Consider the following 20,640-nt stretch of genomic DNA (forward strand, 5'->3'; position numbering starts at 1 on the left):
AATCCAATAAAAACTAGGCAAAATATTTGAACAAACTCTTCACCAAAGAAGATATACAGATGGCAAATAAATACATAAAAAGATGCTTAACATCATTATTCATTAGAGACAAATTAAAGCCACAATGAGATACCCCTATACACCCATTAGAATGATTGAAATTTAAAGGTCTCGCCACACCAGAATAAACTTAATACATTTTTTCATCATAAAAACCAAGAAACATTAAACAAAAAGACTGATAAATTGACTACATAAAATAAAACACTTCCTTACAACGGAAAAATAAAAGCACTACAAACATATCTGGAAAACAAAGTCAACCTGGGAAATATTTACAAAACATATGACAATGGGTTACTAGATTCAGTATGCAAAGAATTCTTACAAATTATGTTTTTTAAACTCAAGAGGACATAAACTGGCAAGTCCCCAAAGAAGAAAGAAAGTGATCAACAGTAATATAAAAAGATGTTCTTTCTCAGTTATTATCAAAGAAATAAAAAAGCAACTAGATACCATATTAGTAAACTGGCATAATGATTAGCAAGCTTGCAACACCCTACTAAAGGACATAAGGAAAAAAGATGTGAGTAAATAAATGAATAAATGTTCTCTTGAATAGAACTGCATTATAAAAACATAAACTTCTCTTAATTGTCATACATTGAATTCAATTAAAACATTATAGAAATTTATTCAAATGCCCATTCAAAATCCCAATTAAATAACTTGAAAACTTGGCAAAATAGAGTTCAAAAATATTCCCAGTTATTCTTCAATAAAGTCATTGGGCCAATAAACTGGTCATATGGTAGAAAAATATTGCCAATTGTTTAGGACAAAAAAATATTCATTTGGAGGAGAAAACAATAATGCTGGAACATTACCTCATTTATTTAAAGAGTAAAATTAAGCCATAAAATTGCTAACTGAAATTTAGGAGGGGTTTTTTGTTTGTTTTAAATAATCACACAGTGGGGAAAATCTTTTAGCATATCATAAAAACTCAGAAGCATAGAACAAAAACACTGACAAATTTACCACATAAAACTAAGAACTTCATTATAAGAGGAAAATGAAGCGTATTGAACATATTTTTTAAATAAAAATACAAACTGGGAAGTAATATTCATAAAGCATATGACAAAAAAATTATCTTTAATATGCAAAGAGCTCAAAGAAATTCTTTAGAATAAAAAATGTAATATGACAAGAATAGGCAATTACTCAAAGGAAAAAGTTAAAAAATGGTCAGCAATCATGAAAAGATGTTCTTTTTTATAATCAAAAGAGATGCAAATTAAAGCAACTATATACCATACTAGTAGACTGGCAAAGGTAAAAAAATATCAAAATCTGAATTGAAAAGGGAATAGAATACCAGGCATTTAGGATTTGTTGATGAAAATTTCAATTAATATGCCCTTTCTAGAGACCATTTTGGCTGGCACCTAAGCAGGAAGAAAGGAAAAAAGGAAGAAGGGAGTGAGGGGAAAAAAGAAAGAGAAAGGAAAGAGAATGTGTTCTTTCTCTCTTAAACTTTAATTAATTATAGAATAAATAAGGCAATATCCTGCAACCATTAAAAGTAATACAGAATCTTTCTTGTCATGAAAAAAATGCTCAAAATCAGTACAAATATATATTATAGGTAAATATATATATAAAGTACAATATATATAGTGTGATCCCAATTATATAAAATGGTGTACAGTCACATATGTGTGTATGTAGCCATTCATAAGAGTTATCAAAAAGAGTTTTCATCAATAGATTAACAGTGGTTATCCCTTGGTGAAGTAATCCATGTGGTTATTTTCATATTAATCTTTATACTTTTCTAATAGTTTGAGTTTTTAAAATAACCAGCATGTTTCAGATTTAAAGTAATAAAGCTACTTTTTAGATGTGACTCATCCAGTACAATGAGAGGAATTGTTTAAGAGTAATGTGACAACTGATTCAACTTATCACATATATAAAGTTACCTAAAAACATGTTTTCTCTGAACAATCCTTCTATTAAGTTCAGTTTCTTTAATCCTCTCCCTCTTCAGAGAAGACAGAGGAAAAACAAAAAGCAGGAAGCATTTGATAATATTCCAAATATGAAAGAATATTTCATTTTCTTTTTAGTGGTTTTAGTAACTGAATTGTATTTTGGGTCAACATCCCTTTTGATATTAAGGGAGAGACAAAATAGAAGGAAACTTTAGTATGTCATCAACATGTTTCAGGTATCATTTGTGTCCAAGCAAAACAAAGCATTTGTCATAGCATGCAAAGGAAAGGAAAGACGTATCAGAAAGCAAGACAATAAACATTTATCCCCAGTAGGTGGAATGGAAAACCATGAAAGATTCTAAAGGTAGAGGTAAAAACAGAAAACAGTTGAAAAACCAAAGTCACAAACCACAGCACAGGATAGATTTGGAGAAGTAGTCTGAAAGAATAGTTTAAATAAAGTAAAACATTTATAAATCAGTGTTCACAGCCAGCGTTCATTCATTCATCCCTTGGTCCAGATCCAATCAGATATTATCTCCAGGTGCAATATTTGGCACTGATACGAACATTAAAATTAAATTTATTGGCCCCTTAATATTATCAGAGCCTTATTCCAATTATGACCCAGGTTTGTGTCTATCAGGAAGTGCTGTATGATACTTAACCCTGATCTCCCTAAAATACAAGAAATGTCATCATAGAGATCTTGTTTTCATTTCTAGGGTCAACTCTAGGAGGCTGGCTGTCTTTTATATGTTAGTGTCTGGCGATACCATACTCTTTTTTTTTTTTTTTTTTTTCAAATAAGCAGTGTTACTAGACACAGCTTTATTACAAGTATGCTTTTACATTTCTTTACACACATTGCCAAACGGGTACCCCTACCATTCACTTTTTTTTTTTTTAATATTTAGGTTAATCTGGATTATTTTCACTTCAAGGTAAATTTAACCAGTATGGCAGATAATGACTCTCCTAAACATCAGACATTTAAAAAATAGATATTCTATATGACCATTCATTTAAAATGCCTAATACTTTCATCCAGCCATTCTAATTCTAGAAATTTCCACTAAGAAAATCATGGTGTGGGTATATAAAGACTTATTTACAATTTCCAGTACAAGATTGCTTTCAACAGGGAGAAAATAAGATATGAAAGCGTGTTAAATGTCCAAACAATAAGAGCACAGATAAAGAAATTTGGATACAAATATTCTATGCTGCCATTAAACTCCATTGAAGTTATCCTTCTTTAAAATGTCAATTTTCAGAACTAACTTGTGTGGTAATAGCTGGAATCACTAGGGTAAAGGAGTTCCACAGCTCCCTTTATGGCTATACCTTTGAAATGTTTGATAATCAAAAGCTGACATCCATTCTATGTTACACATAGAGCTGAGTGGTGTGGCTGGTATTTACAACTATAACTTGAGTGCTATCCTCAAATCTACTACACATGATGGCTTGAGTAATCTTTACCATGTAAGTCCTATTGCCTTGAGCCTCCTTCATTTTGAGTTTTGATCCAAGAATACCTTCCTGGCCCATCTTTCCCAGTTGGTCAAATTGTATAATCAACCATAAAAGATCTCAGATTGGTCCATGTTTTAAAGTGAGTTTGGGGGATGTTTGGGTACATATTAATACAGAAAAAACTGTGTGTGTAATTCAAGCTGTCATATTGAGACACCTGCTTATAAAGGGCACATATATGGAGTGGTCTTGATGTTCTTCCAAAGGCTGTCATCACATTATCTAGGCCACACTATAAGCAATGTACCTAGAAATTGTTCACTCCTAAGTTTTGGATACAGAAGATATTTAATCTGAAATTGATCACAATTCTAAAAAAAGTAAAGTAGAATTACACATGCCACATTATTGGTCATGATCCAAAAGAGATATAATTTTCTCTATCATGGAAAGTAACAAAGAAGCCTTAGCTAAAATTTAATAATTACTTTGTAAGGTCACAGGATGAGCATGCTGATTATGACTGGCTTCTCCTTAAAGAACTAATTCCATCGTAAACCTCTGATGCAATTTCTGAGCCAATTATTTGGAACACAAATTTCCAGACAATCTAGATTCTGGCAGCAGTTCTGTGTTTACTTAGTTTAGTTCAAGAATTCCATTTTACCCTTGCCACTTCTTCTCATCAAACAACTGGTCAAATTACAACAATAGCACAGACTACATGATATACTTAGTGAAGTATTGAAAGAAACTTGCCTAGTTCCTCTGTCATTCCATATTCAGCAACTGTTAGATTGCTAATGGGAAGCTATTTTAAGTCTTGCCTTGACTGATTCCAGACTTATTTGGGAAAGAACAATATAGAAGCAGAATACCTGGATTTGAATACAACTTACTTCTATGTGGCCCTTGAGACTCAGTTTCCCCATCTGAAAATGAGATAAGGCTCCTCTCAGAGAACAGTCATAAGGATTAAATGAGAATGTGCTGAATAAACCATAAAAACTACATTAGTATTCATTATTATTTCCACTTTGTCACATATCTTTGGGCAGGCATGGCATTGATGGTCAAACCTCAGCAGAACTATTAAAAGCATCTCTTCTAGAACCATGTGGTCTCGTTCTGTTGCCTCCATATATCATCATTTCAGCTATCTATTATTGCACAAAAACGACACCAAATTTAGTAACTTAAACTACAACCATTTTATTTGCCCACAATTCTCTGGGTCATTATTTAAAACTAGGCTTAGCTGGGTGATTCTTCTGCTCCATGTAATGTCAGCTGAAATCATTCACTTTGCAGCATTCAGCTGGTGAGTAGGCTAGGCTAAAAGTCCAAGAAGTCCTCACTCACATGTCTGGTGCCCCAGTGTACCTCTCTCTCTCTCTCTCTCTCTCTCTCTATATATATATATATATATATGAGACTTTGGGAACAGAAACTGTTTTCTCTGTTTTCCCTGAGAATTATGGTCTCAGGGAAATCAGACTTCCTTACATGGCAACTGGCTCTCAAGAGGAAATATTCTAACAGGGAACCGCCAATCTCTAAAGACCCAGGCTCAAATGTTTCACAGAAGTCCTTCCTTCACGTTCCGTTAACTAAAACCAATTAAAGGGCTAGCCTAGACTCAAGAAGAGGAGAAATAGACATCACCCCTTGACGAGATGCACAGCAAATCATTTTCAGCCATCTTTAATCCAACATAGTCAGGTCTGCTAAAGACATTGTAGTGCAATCTTGGTGTTCCTTTTGATTCAACCTCATCATTAGAAGTTATGTGTTAAAGTGATTTGGGGTGGAATTACCCCACAGTGGATTTTGATCCCCCTACAAAAAACTTCTAATAGCCTGCTCATTCCTGTTTACAGATACTCTGAACAAAACTATCTACTTTGCCTGGAGAATATCACTTTCTGAGTTCCAGGCTCCAAAAATAAATGGTAATTCAGAGAGAATAGCCAAGCTCAATAAGAAGACTAGATATGGAGGATGAGGGAAGGTGGCGGAGGTGGGGTGGGGGGTGGGCGTGGTTGTCAAGGTCAAATCCTATGTGTTTTGCCTTATCCAGCAGACATAGCTGATAACTCAGATGATACCTGGGGTCCCAGTTATCTTGAAGCTCAGAGTGTGATTGCCTTGGAACTCCAATTCCACAGTCTGTACAAGTCCATTGTCCTCAAAAGATTGCTATAAATCCTAGGAACAATCCATCCTCTGACCTTGTTTTTATTCCCTCTCTTCTGCTGCTGTCTCTGATGTGCTCCTTGTCAACTTGGACATGAAACGCAATTCCTCCACCGGTTTGTACACACACACACACACACACACACACACACACACACATTTATTTACATCCTGCACAAGATTTCACAATGAAGATGAAGAAGAGTTTATATTTTAGAACAAACAGCTTTTATTGAGAACTTCAAACATTTCTTTTCTTAAAATATCAATTGGCCTCTACTCACTGTCCCTTCATCTCAATTTCTCTCTATCTTCCTCTCTTCCTTCCTATCTTCCTCTTTCCCTTCCTTCTTTCTTAGTTTTGTTTCAATTTCCTCCTCTTTCTTCTTTCTCCCCTTCTTTTCCAGGAGAGAAATAACACAGTAGCTTTCTGTACTGAGAACAAATCAAATTTCTTCCCCTCTGAGGTCTTGGTGTCAGCTGATGCCCAGGTTCCTTGCAGGGACTGGGAAGGTGGAAAAAAGGATAGTCAAGGCTGGCATCCAAACTAAAACATTGCTGTTCCATAAAGAATCACGGTAAAGAACACTGTTGTTACTCTGAAACACTGAAACAAAGACCCCAGAGGGAGGATTTAAGGGAAGCAGGAGATATCATTCATTCAGTGTAGCCACGTTGAGTTTCAGGTGCCCTTAAGACATCCAAGATGAGAGGCAAATATGGGGTCTAGAGTTCTAGGTTTGAACACTAGAAATATTTAAAAGTTTATAATATCAAACCCCAAGCAAAGACCACCATCCTATTCTGTGGCTCTTTCTTTTAACTTGGAGGGCACTGTGGGTCCAAAATACAAATACAGTTAACTCTGCTGCAGAAGTAGGTGGGTTCACAAAGGTTACCATGGCATTTACTGTTTGCTGTTTCATGAAAGAACAAAGACTTAAAGGAGAAATGAGGTAGCAGGACATTCTCTCTCTCACCAAGCTCAGAGATGTGAGTCAGTTTCTGTTCCCAAAGTCAGGGGGTCTCTTCTCTCCCACTTACCCACACTCTCACCAAAGGTCTCACTAACACTCTTAGGTCTCCATGTAGCTCCATGGAAAGTGGCGCAGACAATGGCAGACTTGGTGAATTGCCCTTTACTCAGCATCATATTGCAGGAAGAAATTCCATCATTCTCTTGGTGGTGTGCTGTTTAAAGGGTGATTTTAATTAAACTGTAAAATGTCAAACATTAGTATGGAGGAGGGTCAGCCTACAGAGAGAGGGAGTGAGTCAGATTTATTATTCACTGAGCAACAAGCTGGCAGCCCTTCTCGTAGATTATAAAAGAAAGCCAAAAGTTCATATTATATATAAAGCCACTCTCTTTTCTCCATTTACCAATCAAAGTAGATCCATCTATACCTCCCTTCAATGCACACCATAAAAATCCTGGGATCTCACACAGCATTTGTGAAGGGGAAAGCCAGGAGAGGATTTTTCAAGCTCCTGTTTAGAGTCTAACAGTTAATGGTGGTATTCTCTTAAATATCATTTTTCAAGCCTTTAAAACCATTTGTTTTAGAAATGAGGCAGGATATATATAAATCATTACAAGAATATTTAAATAAGACCATTCCTTGCCCACCAAGATGCAAGTCTCTAGTGGGCTCCTACTTTTACGACCAGTAGTGAAGGAAAACCAAACCATAATGATTTCTGAATCTTGGTTCAAGAAGCTTCTTGTCATATTATTATTGTTTGTCCCTCCCTCTTCTACCTATATTTGCCATAGCTTAGAATCCACTTCCTCCCAGAAACCTTCTGTGCCCCTAGCTGGGTGAGCTGCCCCTACTATATACTTTTATATCGCCCTGTACTTATGCCCATCAAAGCCCCTATTATACTCTACTGTAATTACCCATTTATTTATCTGTCTCTCCAACTATACCACCTCTTCCAAAACAAAGACCATGCTTTACGTATCACTGAACCCCCAGCACTTGGCACAATTTCTAGTGCAGGGCAGTTACGCAATGTTTATTGAATTAATTAATCATCTTTCAGTAGCATAATCCTATTAGACCTTGACTACTACCTCCTTGTGAAGGAGGTCAGGAATCTGACACAGTCTAACTCAGTGACCTGTGTCATGGCTGAACCATGGCCAGATCTCCTGATTTGTGACCCATTTGTCATTTCTCCACACTATACTACATCAATATCAGTAGCACATAGAGTAATCTAGATTCCATTCTATTCACTTTGTCTTCTGTGCCACGGAAGCACAAAGCTCAGGACTTTCAGAATCACAGACAGTTGGTGTAGAAAGGGCCCTAGAGACTTTCATCGTAGTCCAACTGCAGCCTTTTACACAAATGAAAACAATCCAGAGACTAGTGACTGGCAGCAGATCCTGGGCTAGAACTCAGGTCTACCAGTGCCTCTCCATTTTCTTACCTTTGGCAGAAAGGTACAACAGTACAATACTGGATTGATAAATGCATCTTTTTGCCAAATTTGGGCCTTCATCCCAAGCCTATTAATGATATGCAAACAAGTGAATTTGAAAAAGTACACAATTTTCCATTCATCTTTCTGTTCTGGTCCCACATGCTGCAAATGGAAACCATTTGGTGGGGGCTGCAGAGGTGAGAAGAGATCCATGACGTGCAGTTCTGCATCACCGTGCAGCAGGGTTGTCAATAATATCTTACTTAACACACTGTCACAGAATTTTCCTTCAGTGTCACCTCGGTTGCTACTGTAACACTCCATAAGAAATAATGCCATCTGTTGAAATACACAAGGCAGGGAAACGCAGCTGCTGTCATCGCACAAAGATGGAATTAACCAACACTAAGCAATTACTTTCCTTTTAAATTTCACAATTAGAATTTTAGTCTTGCTTTATCTGTATCACAAAAGTCACCACAACACTGTGCCTGTTGAAGTAACAACACAGCTCTCTTGATGAAAACATGGCGGAGGAGGAGTTTAGTTGGGGATAATGGTAATTGTTACTCTGTTGCCTCTTTGATAAATATTTTTTGAATTCCATTGGGCAGTGTTAATTATAGGTAGCAGTTCTAAGAATAATGGATTTGCACATAGCATTCACATTGAGGCTCTCCTAGTACTCAATTAAAGACAAAAAAATTTGCCAAGAGAGGTTTATAGCTGATGGTATGATCATTATGCTACACGTTCAAGATCTTTTTTTCTCTCCTTGGTAGTAGATGATTTTAATGGAGAAGGAAGGGACCCAGCTTATAGGAGACAGGTTTCTAAGTTGAACAAAGATGAAATGCTGCCTCTCAGCTTTTATTCCATTCATCGGAAGGGAGCAGATTGCTGGCTGAATAACAGAAGGGTGGACCTATCCAGAGCTTAACTGCTGAGCTAACTCTTCAACAAGCCGTAAGAGATCAACGATTGCCTTGGCCATACTCCATTATGAGGGTGTCAGCAAGCTGGTGTTTCTCTCTTTGATGCATTTTTTTGCGTGGAAATTACATACTATATTTTCTGGGGGCAGAGCAATAGGCAAAACCTGTCTTAACTGGTTTTCTGATGGGTGGAGTTCTCTTATAGGGTAGAGCAAAATCAGTGGATGTAACAAAGGGTTAAATTGTCAGCTTTTCTCCAACTTCTGTGACCTGTTTATGAATCGCCCAATGAGACCACATAAAAATGATGTCACAAATGTGGAAATATCTAAATACTTGTTACTTGGTCCTCAAGAGTAAGCCTCAAATATCCACCCTTCTCATTATACCTTTAATAACTCTAACTTCCAGTACAGGTTCCATCTACTTGCTTTCAATGGTCTTTCACAGTTATCTGGTTCAGAAACAGAATGATCCATATACCAGTTCATAGACAGAAGGGCTCTCAAACCTCCTGGTAGAAACACTTAGTTCCATTTTAGATGAAGTTCATTCTAAACTCTGCAGTCAAGGTATATGCCTTTTATAACAAAGCTACTTATTAAATAGCATATACTTGGTACTTTATCACAAAATATCTTATAGAATTAGTTATTTTTTTAAATCCATATTTGAGCTTGACTTCCCCAAGCCTGCAGCTTCCTTCAGCTAAGACCATGCCTTATCTTTTTGGATGCCCCATCAGACAGAACACAGTGTCATCAGTAAGAAATGCTCAATGTTTATGGACCAGCAGCTTCAGACTTTAAAAGCCAAGATGTTTCCACTTTGAAATTATATATGTTAGCCAGTAGGTTTCTCAGTTGGGGTAGGATAGGGGAAGGGTACATAACAAAATCATTCTCACAAACAAAATGTGTCTAAATTCATTACTCAAACACATGGATTTTGCTTGACTCTACTGACCAAAATCTTGACAGATACAGTGATGTCTGTCATATAATTATATGAAGAAAACAATTTTATCACAGACTGCAAGCCTCCACAGGTCCTTGAATACAAAGGACGCTATTTAGAAATAAATTGCAATCTGTAAATATACTTCACAATCAAGGGTCTCAAAGTCACAAAGCAGCAATGACTACAAGCCCCTAGACCAAGCTTGTCTACAGCACAGCCACATGTCTAGACAGTCTTCAGTTCTGAAAGATGCTGTTTCTGTTTGTAGCATGATTTATAAAAAGAGAAAAGATGATGTGCTAGGCATTATACTAATCTTTTCAACTGTAGTACTGTGTATATTTTAGCACTAATAGTATGCATCAATAATGATCTACTTTGTGTCTTTCCTGGCCAGTGCCAGATCCAAAACCAGTGTTTAGTCACTATATTGAGTTCCTGTATTATATTATCCTTTCTTTTCTGAGCCAAGCTTAAAAGAACATACAGCAATGATGAAAGTGCATAGTTAAGAAGCTGAAAAGAAAGCAAAGGTTATTTTTCCCCATGCAATGTATAAGAAGAGATCTTAGGGGTCTCAGAGAGGAAAATATATACACAATCTGTTCAAACCACCCAATTTCTCATTTAATTCCCTACTTGCCCATCTCATACTAGCTCTTCATTTTCAAAATTCCCTTGCCTTTCCTATCTTCTTACTGTTGTTCTCTTTTGGGTCCCATAGACTCACTATATATCCACACCAAGACTCAAGTTCTCACAGACATTTAGCATAATCATTTCAAATAAAATATGAACATTGCTCAAAGTTGCACATGGGAGAGAAGCATATGCAAACCTTTTTCCCCTCGATCCAAAGCAATAATTGGGGAAAACCTCCAAGTGTGAATGAAATAAAATCTTTCCCACTTTAGAGTTTAGATTTCTTCAAATATAACTGCTTTTTTTTTCCCATTCCAACTATTTCCCTAAAAATGGACACCTTTATGTAAGTGAAAAAGCAGAAAAGAATACGCTTAAATATAGGTGGAAGAGATTCAGACTTCAGTTGTAATTCTGTCTCTGTACCCAGGTGTGATATGAAGTGGTAAATAAGAAACAACTTAGACTAGCTTAAGACTTAAGTGTTAGCTGGAGTCTCACCTACTCCTACACATGAGCACACACCAGATGGTTCCATGGCAGTCAGGAGGCTTGAAACGAAGCTATCATTTAGTCTGCAGCTGGAATACACAGTATTGGCCACTTTAAAAAATGCTCCTTTATTCAGATGGATCCCATATAAAAGGATTAGATCTCACAGGACATGCAGCTTTACTTTCTTCAAGTTTCTAAAACATTTTAAACCTAGCGAACAACACTCTCACCCCATCGCAGCCAATTCACTTTCAAATTTAGATATATTCCATTTGACTATGTGTATGACAATTTCTTTATACTCCATAATATTTATATGGGTTCTTAGGTTAGACTTGGCAATCAGTGTGTCATCATGTTTTCGTCTTTCTCCCACATTGTCATAATTACAAGTACAGCAGCCAGTTTGTCAAAGTCTATGTGAAGGTTTTCAAAAATTCCAATCTACCATCAATTGCTCCAGCAGCTTCTCCGTGCTTAAGCGATCTCCTCTCTAACTTTATATCAGTTTGGCTTATCCTAAATATTTATTGGGTTTTATCCTGTGCATATGTAATCATAGTCATATCTATATAATACTTTTTATTAAATTATTCAGCCACTGAAAACTGTTACCCATGTAGCACCATTTATTCCTCTTCAGATTCCTGAAAAGGCACAAAGCAAGACAGTAACTTAATTCATACATGATTCTGCCCAGCTAATTTTCTTATTTGTTTAACATAAAGGAAGCCTTGTAACATAAGTAAACAAACACCTAAAAATGGAGTATAAAAACGGAGTGTAGGTGGTGGAGAGTTTCCAAACCTTCTAGTCCCACCAATATGTTACTTATTACACAGTATGCAAATGAATTAACAAGAATACATGCAGGGTTCCTAGAGTAAATAATTTCCTTCTCTGTCACTACCTAGAAACCATCCTAAGTACCCCCTAAATATCCATACTGACCAAAGTAGGCAATAAATGGAATTAAAGGGAATCACCTCTCACCCAAGATTCTCCCCTAAAGAAGAAAGGGTGAGAAACTCCAGAACTCCACACTCCAGAGGCCCTCCTTTGGACGTGCTGCCTCTCCCCTTCCATGCAGGTCCTGAGCCTAGGCCCCATCCCACCCCAAACCCCACCCCTGCCTAAGTTCCACCCCCACCTAAACTCCGCCCCCATAGCCAAGGCTTCTTTTTTTTTTTTTTTTTCTTTTTTCCTCTTTTAGATTGGGGTTCTGTTTTACCTTGTTGATTCATTGTTCTGATTCTTTTATATTTTTATTTTCCCTAATAAATCATTTATTTTTCTAATTTTATTTTATTCCTTATACTTTGCTATGTTCTCTCCTTTTGGCTTGTTCCCCCCCACACCTTTTTTTTTTCTTCTTCTTCTTCTTCTTTTTTCTGCTGTGGTTTTATTTTACCTTGTTGCAGTTGTTTCAATTATAGTTTTATTTTTTGTAATATATTTTTTATCTTTCTAATTTTATTTTGTTTTTTATTCTTTGATATTGAACTACTTGTTTTTTTCTTTCTTTCTTTCTTTCTTTTTTTTTTTTTCTTTTACTATGCCATGAAGCTTGCAGGATCTTGGTTCCCAGGCCGGAGGTCAGTCCCGAGCTCCGATGGTGGGAGCTCCAAGTCTAAACTGCTGGACTAACAGAGAACCTCAGACACCAAGGAATATTAACTGGAGTGAAGCCTCCTGGAGGTCCCCATCTAAGAACCAAGACCCGGCTCTATCCAACTACCTGCAAGCTCCAGTGCTAGCCGTCTCAGGCCAAACACCCAGCAAGATAGGAATACAGCACCACCCATAAAAAAAAAAAAAATTGAAATGACAAAAAAAAATCTTACACACAAAGGAGCAAGGTAAAAACATAGAAGACTAAATAAACAAAGAGGAAATAGTCAACCTACCTGAAAAATAATTCAGAGTAATGATAGTAAAGATGATCCAAAATCTCAGAAACAGAATAGAGAAAATACAAGCAACATTTAACAAGGCTCTAACAACGGAAACTAGGAACCTGCAGCCTGTGTAAAGGAGACCGCAAACACAGTAAGTTAAGCAAAATGAGAAGACAGAGAAATACACAGCAGACGAAGGAGCAAGGCAGAAACCCACCAGACCTAACAAATGAAGAGGAAATAGGCAATCTACCTGAAAAAGAATTCAGAATAATGATGGCAAAGATGATCCAAAATCTTGGAAATAGAATGGAGAAAATACAAGAAACGTTTAACAAGGACCTAGAAGAACTAAAGAGCAAAAAAACAGTGATGAACAACACAATAAATGAAATTTAAAATTATCTACAAGGGATCAGTAGCAGAATAACTGAGGCAGAAGAACAGATAAGTGAACTGGAAGATAAAATAGTGGAAATAACTACTGCAGAGCAGAATAAAGAAAAACGAATGAAAAGAACTGAGGACAGTCTCAGAGACATCTGGGACAACATTAAATGCACCAACATTTGAATTATAGGGGTCCCAGAAGAAGAAGAGAAAAAGAAAGGGACTGAGAAAATATTTGAAGAGATTATAGTTGAAAACTTCCCTAATATGGGAAAGGAAATAGTTAATCAAGTTCAGGAAGCACAGAGAGTCCCATACAGGATAAATCTAAGAGGAAACACACCAAGACACATATTAATCAAACTATCAAAAATTAAATACACAGCACAAATACTAAAAGCAGCAAGGGAAAAACAACAAATAACACATAAGGGAATCCCCATAAGGTTAACAGCTGATCTTTCAGCAGAAACTCTGCAAGCCAGAAGGGAGTGGCAGGATATATTTAAAGTGATGAAGGAGAAAAACCTACAGCCAAGATTACTCTACCCAGCAAGGATCTCATTCAGATTTGACGGAGAAATTAAAACCTTTACAGACAAGCAAAAGCTAAGAGAATTCAGCACCACCAAACCAGCTTTACAACAAATGCTAAAGGAACTTCTCTAGGCAGGAAACACAAGAGAAGGAAAAGACCTAAAATAATAAACCAAAAAAAATTAAGAAAATGGTAATAGGAACATACATATTGATAATTGCCTTAAATGTAAATGGACTGAATGATCCAACCAAAAGACAAAGACTGGCTGAATGGATACACAAACAAGACCCGTATATATGCTGTCTACAAGAGACCCACTTCAGACCTAGGGACACATACAGACTGAAAGTGAGGGGATGGAAAAAGATATTCCATGCAAATGGAAATCAAAAGAAAGCTGGAGTAGCAATTCTCATATCAGACAAAATGGACTTTAAAACAAAGACTATTACAAGTGACAAAGAAGGACACTACATAATGATCAAGGGATCTATCCAAGAAGAAGATATAACAATTGTAAATATTTATACACCCAACATAGGAGCACCTCAATACATAAGGCAAATACTAACAGCCATAAAAGGGGAAATTGACAGTAACACAATCATAGTAGGGGACTTTAACACCCCACTTTCACCAATGGACAGATCATCCAAAATGAAAATAAATAAGGAAACACAAGCTTTAAATGATACATTAAACAAGATGGACTTAATTGATATTTATAGGACATTCCATCCAAAAGCAACAGAATACACATTCTTCTCAACTGCTCATGGAATATTCTCCAGGATAGATCATACCTTGGGTTGCAAATCAAGCCTTGGTAAATTTAAGAAAATTGAAATCACATCAAGTATCTTTTCCGACCACAACGCTATAAGACTAGAGATCAATTACAGGAAAAATTCTGTAAGAAATACAAACACATGGAGGCTAAACAACACACTACTTAATAACCAAGAGATCACTGAAGAAATCAAAGAGGAAATCAAAAAATACCTAGAAACAAATGACAATGAAAACACAATGACGCAAAACCTATCGGATGCAGGAAAAGCAGTACTAAGAGGGAAGTTTATAGGAATACAATCCTACCTTAAGAAACAAGAAATATTTCAAATAAAGAACCTAACTTTACACCTAAAGCAATTAGAGAAAGAAGAACAAAAAAAACCCAAAGGTAGCAGAAGGAAAGAAATCATAAAGATCAGATCAGAAATAAATGAAAAAGAAATGAAGGAAACGATAGCAAAGATCAATAAAACTAAAAGTGGGTTCTTTGAGAAGATAAACAAAATTGATAAACCATTAGCCAGACTCATCAAGAAAAAAAGGGAGAAGACTCAAATCAATAGAATTTTTGCACAGCAAAAACCATAATTCAAAAAGGGTCATGTACCAAAATGTTCATTGCAGCTCTATTTACAATAGCCAGGACATGGAAGCAACCTAAGTGTCCATCGACGGATGAATGGATAAAAAAGATGTGGCACATATATACAATGGAAGATTACTCAGCCATAAAAAGAAACCAAATTGAGTTATTTGTAGTGAGGTGGATGGACCTAGAGACTGTCATACAGAGTGAAGTAAGTCAGAAAGAGAAAAACAAATACCGTATGCTAACACATATATACAGAATCTAAAAAAAAAAAAAAAAAAATGCTTCTGAAGAACCTAGGGGCGGGACAGGAATAAAGATGCAGACATAGAGAATGGACTTGAGGGCACAGGGAGGGGGAAGGGTAAGCTGGGACGAAGTGAGAGAGTGGCATGGACATATATACACTACCAAATGTAAAACAGATAGCTAGTGGGAAATAGCCGCATAGCACAGGGAGATCAGCTCGGTGCATTGTGACCACCTAGAAGGGTGGGATAGGGAGGGTGGGAGGGAGACACAAGAGGGAGGGGATATGGGGATATATATATACATATAGCTGATTAACTTTGCTATAAGGCAGAAACTAACACACCATTGTAAAGCAATTATACTCCAATAAAGATGTTAAAAAAAAAATTGTTCCTGTGCAGAATTCCACAAATCCATTATAGTTTAAGCAACTAAATGAAAGTGATTTTCTCCTCACCCTTTTCTATGGACTGAAGTGTCTCCCCAAAATTCATTATGTTGAGGCCCCAATGTGACTATATTTGGAGATAGGGCCTTTAGGGAGGTAATTAAGATTAATTGAGGTCATAAGGGTGGGAACCAATTCCAGTTCAATAGGACTAGTGTCCATAGAAGAAGAGGAAGAGAGACCAGAGAGTTTTGTCCATGTGTGCACTGTAAGGACGCAGTGAGAAAGTGGCCATCTGCAAGCCAGGAGGACAGCTTTCACCAGAAACCAATGTTGATGGCACACTTAATTTTTAATTTTTTTGACATACAAAAAGCTGTACATAATTAATGTCTACAACTTGATGAGTTTGGAGATAAGTATATAGCCATGAAACCATCGCCAGAATCTATACCATAAACCTACCCATTACCTCCAAAAGTATCCTTCCACCCTCCTATTTATTTTTTGTGTGTGTGATAGAACATTTAACAGAAGATCTACCATCTTAGCAACTTTTTAAGTATTCGATACAGTAACACTAAATATAGGTATTGCGCCATACAGCAGATCCCTAGGGCTTATTTATCCTGAATAACTGAAAGTTTGAGCCCTTTAACTAATATCCTCTCATTTCCTCCTCCCCACTCAGCCCCTGGCAATCACCACTCTACCCTCTACTTCAATGAATTTATTATTTTAGATACAACATATAAGTGGTATCCTGTAGTATTTGTCCCTCTGTGTTTGGCATATTTCTCTTATGCCCTCAAGTTTCACCCAAGTTGTCACAAACAGCAGGATTTTCTTCTTTCTCACGGGTAATTAATATTCCATTGTGTATATATATGACACATGTTATTTATTGAACATTTAGGTCATTTCCATATCTTGGCTATTGTGAGTAATATTGCAATGAACATGTGAATGCAGATACTTCTTTGAGATCCTGATTTCGATTTCATTGGATATATATACACAGAAGTGGAATTGCTGAACCATATGATAGTTCTATTTTTAGTTTTTCAGGAGCCTCCATACTGTTTCTATTAGTAGCTGCAAAAATTTACATTCCCACCAACACTGTACAAAGATTCCCTCTTCTCCACATCCTCACCAACAGTTATAATTTTTGGCTTTTTTTAATAAAAGCCATCCTAACAGATGTGAGGTGATATCTCACTGTGGTTCTGATTTATATTTCTCTGATAATTAGTTATGTTGAGCACCTTTTCATACAGATAGGAAATATCTGTTGGTCTTTTGTTATGTCTTATTTGGAAAAATGTCTATTCAATTCCATTGCCTTTTTTTTTTTTTTGGCTGTGTTGGGTCTTCGTTTCTGTGCAAGGGCTTTCTCTCTAGTTGCGGCGAGCGGGGGCCACTCTTCATCGCGGTGCGCAGGCCTCTCACTGTCGCAGCCTCTCTTGTTGCAGAGCACAAGCTCCAGACGCGCAGGCTCAGTAGTTGTGGCTCACGGGCCTAGTTGCTCCACAGCATGTGGGATCTTCCCAGACCAGGGCTCGAATCCATGTCCCCTGCATTGGCAGGCAGATTCTCAACCACTGCGCCACCAGGGAAGCCCCCCATTGCCCATTTTTTAACCAAGTTATTTGTTTTGTGTGTTTGTTTGTTACTGTGTCATAAGAGTTCCTTATATATTTTGGATATTAACCCATCATCATACATATGGTTTGGAGATAGTTTCTCCCATTCCATAAGCTGCCTTTTCATTTTGTTGACTGTTTGCTGTGCACAAACTTTTTAGTTTGATTTAGTTTAGTCCCACTTGTCTATTTTTTCTTTAGTTGCCTGTGCTTTTGGTGTCATATCCAGGAAATCACTGCCAAGTCCAATCCTGACAGAATCTTAATCTTGGACTTCTAGCCTCCAAAACTGTGAGGAAAAAAAGGTTTCGTGTTTTAATCCACCCAGTCTGCGGTATATGTTATGGCAACCCATACAGACTAATATGTCTTTGTTATATTAGACTTGAATTTCATAAAATTATTGAAACAAGTTTCTTAGATAGACTTTATCAGGTTTACAAAAGGAAATGGGAAACTAGCCACTAAAGTGGAAGATCCACATGGGCACAGACCTTATTTATACAAAAAAACATTTATTGAGTGCTCTGAATATGTTAAACACTGTTCTCGGCATTAAGGATACAATAATGAACAGAATAGAGAAAGTACCTGCTCTCATAGAGATTGCATTCTAGTTGAAGAGAAAAATAATAAGTGTTTAAACAAATAAATGCATTAAATAATTTTGATTAACAATAGTGCCATGAGAAAAATAAAACAATGCAATGTGATAGAGATGGAGACTAAGCAGGGAGGGGGACAAGTGATAGAAGGCCTCTCTAGGTAGTTGGCATCTGAGCTAAGACAAGGATGAATTGATAAAGCCAGCCATAAAGATGAGAGACAAGATCATTCTGGGTAGAAGAAAAATCAAAGGCAAAGACCCTGAGGCAGGCACAAGCTTGATTCATCCGAGGATCAGAAACAGCATGAATGTCCCCTGGGAAATGGTGTATAAGAAGGTGGGCGGGGGGCACAGTGTGTAAGGCCAATGGAAGGAACTAGGAATTCATAAGTATGATACCAAACAATGGAAGCCACTGGAGGGTTAAAAAATGGGGGAAATTATATGATCTGATTTATATTTTTAAAGATCACTTTAGCTAGTAGAAGATGAAGGATAAAGAAGGCCATAGGTGATACTGGGAGACGAGTTAGGTGGAAACTGTACTAGATTAGGTGAAAGGTGGTGATGCCTTGGGTTAGAGCAGGTGAGTATAATAGTGGATTTGGTATAACAGATCCAGGTTACATATTTTGGAGGTAGAGTCAACAAGCTTTCTGATGGCGATATGAGTTGAGGAAAAAAAGAATTAAGAAAGACTTTTTAGGTTCTAGGTTTAAGAGACTAAGTAGATGGTGACTGACTTGTATGTCTTATTCAGTCCTGTATCTCCATAGCACCATACCTGGCTCAGAGAAGGCACTCAATAGATATTTGTGAACTGAGGAGGCAGGGGAAGGGAGGGAGGGGAGAGGAGAGGAGAAAAGAGGAGAGGAGAGGGGACGGGAGGAAAGGATTGCCCTCACTATACCTTCATCCAAAGGAAAACGTCACCATCTTTTGCAAATACCCAACTATTTAAATATAACGACACCCAAGTTTTTAAATATATACTCCATATACACTCAGTATACCTTCCATAAAAGTCAATATAATAAGTATTGTACCTAATAATAACTGTAAAGTATTTCAAAATTCAAAAGCTTTCTAAATAAAAGAAAGATTAAATTATCTTCAATATCGATTTAGTCAAGTATATATTATTTCCTCCTAGGCAAAATAATACTATCCATGTTACATGGTCCTTTCTAGGGTCAATTTTGTTTAACCCAAATATCCATTCTCTGACCATGTCTTAGAATAGTTAGTTTACCGTATCACTAAATTTGGAGACAGATTATTTTGAAGACTCAGTCTTCAAATTTATCACGTTACAACTCAGGTAATAGCCAGAAATTTTTACTTTAATATAAACCTTTTTTTCAGCCTATATTTGGATAACCACATTCAATATTTCCTTACTAGAAATCGCTGGAATAACCATTAACTCAAACTTTTATCTTTTTCTTTTAATTATACATAAAAGTATAAATGCGAAAATTTGCAGGAGTTGCCATAGCCAAAAGATATCTTATACAGGGAAGTTTAAATTAAATCAGGACTTAAATATGACATATTTCTACGACTACATTTTAAATGGCAAAATGAATAATGGTTTCATATTGCACATAATAAAGAGGATTAAACAACATGTAGGGTGAATCTGGAAAGTCAAGCCAGTCTTGATCATCAAGTCAACAGGCAAAACATTGTCTGGAAGGTAAAGGGTGGAAGAGGAGGGAGCCGAGGTAGCTGCCTTGGAGTTTTAAAACCCTGGGAGAGCAGGACGGGGGTATTATAGCCTAGCCCACATTAAATGTAATCGTGCTGAATAATGCTAGTCAGAGATATAAAGACTTATCTAATACAGAAGTCCATGAAAGTTTGCCATGTCTGGCAGTAGATATTTAATTTCTTGGTTCCTTGGTGGCAAATTTATTTTTAATTTTGCCAAGCCCTAAGAAGACACTTAAATATTAGTATCTAATTCAGGGTGATTATAGAAGAGGAAAATTTGGAAGAGTCACGGCAGAGAGAAATGATCAAGATGTCCTCTGTCCACAAGCACATTGTGCCTGGACACACCGTGTTTGCCAATCTATCTCCCACTGTCTCTACCAGCCAGAGAACAATTCAGCCTGGAGAAATGGGCACAAGCGCACTTCTCAGGAGACCTCTGGGAAAAAAACACAGTATCTTTTTTTCCTTTGTCACCATTTTCCTCATAAAATGATCTTTAAAAATCAAACCTTTTAAACATCCAGATGATCAGGGGAGTTAAGCTATAACCTCAGACATATGGCTTACTTCCAAGAGCTCAAGAGAACCACCTCTCACTCGCTCCCTATATTTCTTCAGACTCTAAAACCAGACATGACACAAGATGTTCCAATGGCAAGCTCCAGT

At 36.8% G+C, this 20,640-nt stretch overlaps 1 protein-coding gene across 2 annotated transcripts in view; it reads right to left on the reverse strand.

Moving 5' to 3' along the window:
* RNF144B (ring finger protein 144B) overlaps positions 1 to 20,640 on the reverse strand; it is an 867,397-nt gene that overhangs the window by 496,715 nt on the left and 350,042 nt on the right. The window lies entirely within an intron of this gene.

Source organism: Balaenoptera borealis (genome assembly GCF_965194805.1).
Source record: "Balaenoptera borealis genome assembly, chromosome: 12".
In the NCBI taxonomy this organism is placed as follows: domain Eukaryota; kingdom Metazoa; phylum Chordata; class Mammalia; order Artiodactyla; family Balaenopteridae; genus Balaenoptera; species Balaenoptera borealis.